The sequence below is a fragment of the Nelumbo nucifera genome, chromosome 2 (assembly GCF_055504915.1).
Source record: "Nelumbo nucifera cultivar China Antique chromosome 2, China Antique-T2T, whole genome shotgun sequence".
In the NCBI taxonomy this organism is placed as follows: Eukaryota; Viridiplantae; Streptophyta; class Magnoliopsida; order Proteales; family Nelumbonaceae; genus Nelumbo; species Nelumbo nucifera.
In genome coordinates this window covers 15,376,136-15,380,887 of record NC_142650.1, presented here as the reverse complement: position 1 = coordinate 15,380,887, position 4,752 = coordinate 15,376,136, and the positions used below count along the sequence as shown (strand labels likewise).

General features: G+C 33.8%; 1 pseudogene; it reads right to left on the bottom strand.

Annotated features, from left to right (window-relative positions):
- Positions 1–2,635: 2,635 nt before the first annotated feature.
- LOC109114695 (organic cation/carnitine transporter 3 pseudogene) lies at positions 2,636–4,344 on the bottom strand (annotated as a pseudogene).
- Positions 4,345–4,752: the final 408 nt, after the last annotated feature.

Sequence of the window (4,752 nt, the reverse complement as noted above, 5' to 3'; positions counted from 1 at the left end):
GCCGCACATTTGTCTTTAGTAGGAATTCCATCACATAACAGCTTCCAGACAAAGGTTTGAATTTGGGGAGGGATGTTTTGCTTCCAGAAGAATTTCTAATTAAGCCCAATGGTGGGGATTTCGTTAAGTGCCTACAAATTGACGACACCGTTGAGTGTTTTTTTTTTTGTGGTTTCCTGTATATATGATAGATCAAAATCAAGTTTAAGGTTAGGTGTAGCTGGAGCCACATGAGGGAAATAGCGAGGTGCTAGGCTGTTCCTTATTAGTTGTTGGTAGCAAGTAGCAACCTTCATGCTATAGTTAGTTGATGCATCCGGATTTGGTGTGGGAACCCCCACCCCCCCTCCGGAATCCACGGGTCATAGGAATTTGTGCAATGCATGGGATTTATCAAAAACAATAGAAATTGATGTTATAATTTTTTGTAATAAATTACTGCTAAATACTTTATTAATGAATAAATGTTAATTTTTTTGTAAATATTATTTATATATTAGTAAATATATAAAATTAGATTCTAGTCATAAATAATTTAAAGATTAACTTTTTTAGTCATAAATAGATTAATTTAATAAATTAATTATTTTTTCATATTATCTTTTAATATTTTATTTTATTAATGATTAAATATATTAATTTTTAAGTATTATCTAAATATTAATTTTTAAGTAGTAATAAATATAATCATTATCAGTTTCTACTAAAGTAATAGTCACAGGCTCAAAACCAAGCCCAACCTAAACACAAAACCTAGGAAGCAACTCAGAATTTCTAGGCCAAGCATGTCATGGCTTAGCCTGTCGCCAATTCCTTATTTCCTTATCTCATTTAATTTTGACTTTATTATTATTATTATTATTATTATTATTATTATTATTATTATTATTATTATTATTATTATTATTATTATTATTATTATTATTATTATTATTATTATTATTATTATTATTATTACTACTATTACTATTACTATTATTACTATTATTATTATTATTATTATTATTATTATTATTACTATTTTTACTATTATTATTATTATTATTATTATTATTATTATTATTATTAAACCATAAGGATTGTTTAAGAAATTTTCCCTAAAAATACTCTTAATTAATGAATTACTGATATTTGATACAATATTGTATTTTTAATAATTAGAGTATTTTAATAAAAACAATTAACTAAAAATAACATAATTAACAAAATGTTGCTAATTATATATTAATTATAGATACCATATTTAATTTAATTAATAAATACTACTAAGTAAAATACTTGTAAATAAAATAAATTTTTAGTATTTATTCAAAATATAGTATTTATTAAAATATTATAATTAAATACCATTAACATTATTAATAAATACTGTTAAATTGTTAATTAAAAAAATAGTTTACTTAATAAATATAGTATTTTAAGAAATATGGTTAATTAATTGGTAATATGGCTAATAATTTACAGAAAAATACCATAATTAATTGATATATACCATAACTAATTTTATTAATAAATACTACTAAATTTAGTTAAAAATACTATTAAAAAAATATTATACTTAAAATTAATTAAGGGTTTATTAAAACAGTGTATTTATTAAAATATTGTAAATATTACAAATTTTATGATATTTATAAACAATATGGTTAAATTATTAATTAATAAATAGAGTATTTTAGTAAATACTCTTAATTAATTAAAAATAATATAAATTTTAAATACATTATTTTAATAAATACTATTAATTATTTAAATACTATATTTATTAACATAATGTATTTTTTAAATACAGTAATTATTCTAAATATGGTTAATTCTGTAATTACAAAAAACATATTTTTTAAAACATTGTTTTTAATAAATACTGTTGATTAATTTATAATACTATAATTATTCAAAATACTCTTCATTAATAAATACCGTAACTATTCAAAGTAGAAAACAATGAACAGTGTCTTCTTTTGAAGGATAGTTTTGACATTTTCATTAGATAACTAACGATCAGTTAACAGTAGAGACCAACTTGACACTTTTTGAAAGTTTAAGTATTACAATGACATATTTGAACGTTCAAGTACTAACTTGACACTACCCCCAAAGTTCAGGGTACTAAAGTAAAATTTTTTCCTAAATTAAAATTAACAGTAGCACATTTGAAAGTTCGGATACTAACTTTACACTACCCCCAAAGCTCAAGGTATTAAAGTGGACTTTTCCCTAAATTAAAATTAACTATAGTTGAGTTAACTGGGGCATGCCTTTATAGTGTGGTGTCCATATGAACCAGCCATCAAAGCAAAGTCTCAACTTTTGCCTTTCTAATTACCAAAATTCTTTTTTTTTTTTTTGTCCTTGAGCCAAGTCAAATATTAGACTATTCAGGTTCGGCTTGACAAAAAAATATAAGGCTTGAGTTAGATTCGAGCTAGAAATACTAGCTTGAATTCAATTTGATTCCAAAGGTTATATTTACTTATAAATATAAAAGTTAATTTTCATTATAAATAAAAATTAAAAATATTATGTATAAATTCAGTTGGTCTCACAATCTAAAGCTTCATATTATTTAGGGTAAATTACAAGGACTCTATGGGGTCTGTGATAAAAACCCCTGAACTTTGTTTTGCGACAAAAGACCCCTGTATTATGACTGTGAGACAAAGACCCCCTTCCGTTTAGGGTAAATTGCAATATATTTTAACCCTATTTTCTAGTTTTATACGTTTTCTCACCTTATTTCTCCCTTACAATCATCCATCGTGTCACAGAGGGTCCCACCTCTGGTCTCCGTCAAGCAAACCACGAACAGTCCACAACACTCAATTACCAACCCAAAGACCCCGTAAGATAAGAACCCATCTTTCCTCCCGGCGGCAACCAACACCGGACTGAATATCCCGCTGAACACCAGCGCCCGCCTAACCATCAACAATGCCGAGTTCCTCACACACGTCGGGAAGAACTCCAGTGTGTATATCAGCAACACGCTGAACGCCGTGCACGCGCTAAAGAAGCTCACCAGCTCCACCGCCACCTGCAATTCCTTCCGTGACTCACCCACCACCACGCACATTATACTGCAAATCCCGCTTATAGTCGTGAACATCAGCAGCGAACTTCTCCTTTTCAATTTTCCGATAAGAAAGAACGTCAGCAATGACGACGACAGGTCTGACAGACGTTGAAGGTGACGCTCAAGTAGAGATTGAAGGCCAGGTTGCCGACCCCCACAAGCATCCCGTAGTACACCATTCCGATGCCAAAACCGACGGTCATCACTGCCATTAACCGTCGAAAGGCCCACTTTTTCTCGACCAATGCCTTGATAGCAGAGTAGAGATTGCCGTCAAACATCTCCGGTACGATGGATATGCCCGAGAAGCTCACGCTTAACCTAAAGCTACGTACTTTGGTTCCTCGTGGTTATGGTTCTTAACGTCTTGATTGCTTTGTCTTTTGCGTCCTTTCACCAGGAGCCATCACAGTGATTTGCGCACTACGAAGTGGATGATTATACAGTAAAAGATGGATGGCACGGACCTCCACAGATAGAGGGTCCACCATGAAGATCTCGGTTGATGTAAGCCATGGCCGGTAACGACAAGAAACCGAATGTGAATAAGAATAATCCGATGATACCCACCTTGCCTTGTCATCGTTTTCTGACGATTTTCGTCGAGAGGATGAGCTCACAAGTTCCGATCGTAGCGCAACCGAACCAGCTAACGAATCTCAAGGTGGCCTAGACCCTGATGTTGGGAGAAAAGGCCGTTAAAGTAGAAGTTACGGACATCATCAAGCAAGAAAGGACGAGCATGTTCTTGCGACCGATAAATGAGTCAACCAGTGTGGCGAGAACGAGCCCACCAGTGAGGCAGCCCACGAAGAATGACGACGCCGATAACCCGGCGATGATGGGGCCGGCGCAGGCGAGGTTCCATTCCGACAGGACGGATGTCCGTGACGGATTATCCCAGGCCCATGCATCCTTGGGAAGTAAGCAGAGGTTGGCGGCAGAGTTGCAGGAGGGGTCGTCGTGGTGAGAGCAATGCCAGGTGGGCTCGGCGTTGGTGAAGATGCTAATGAAGGTCTGCTGGGCGTCGAAGACCCACGCAATGGAGACCAGGACGGCTTGTAGGAGCTGAGCCCACCTAAAACTTCCTATACACAGTTCGATGGTGTCGTCTAGAGAGGGAACGTGCTTCTCGAGTCGTGGGTGTTCGTTCGTCTAAGGTGGCCACATTATTGGGTCCCACGTCATATGTAGGTGTTCGTTCATGGTGGGACCAAGACAAAGGAGCAAGATGTGTCTAATCCATATCCGAGTTGGAGTTGTACATGCATTCATTCAAAGATTCCCACTTTTGAACTCAAAAGTTCATGGTCAGAGAATTGGAGATAGAGATGAAAAAGATGGTCGCACATAAAGCAAAGTGGGTGTCTATTTTCGCCAAATTGAAAATATTAATTCGACGAAGGGTATTTTCATCAAATAAACACCTTACTCGATTTAACGGAGAAGGAGTTCTTTGTCTCAAAACAAAGTACAGAGGTTTTTGGCACAGACCCATAGTACGGAGGGGTTCTCCACTTAATTAGCAATCGAACCTATCTATTGCACTAAGGCTTGGTTCAAAACTTGATTTGAATCAATCTTTTGATGAGTCGAATTTGAATGCCTTACAAATAGTTTGATTCATGTCCACAACATGCCATGTTAAAAAAAATGAAATAAAAAAAAAGAAAAAGAAA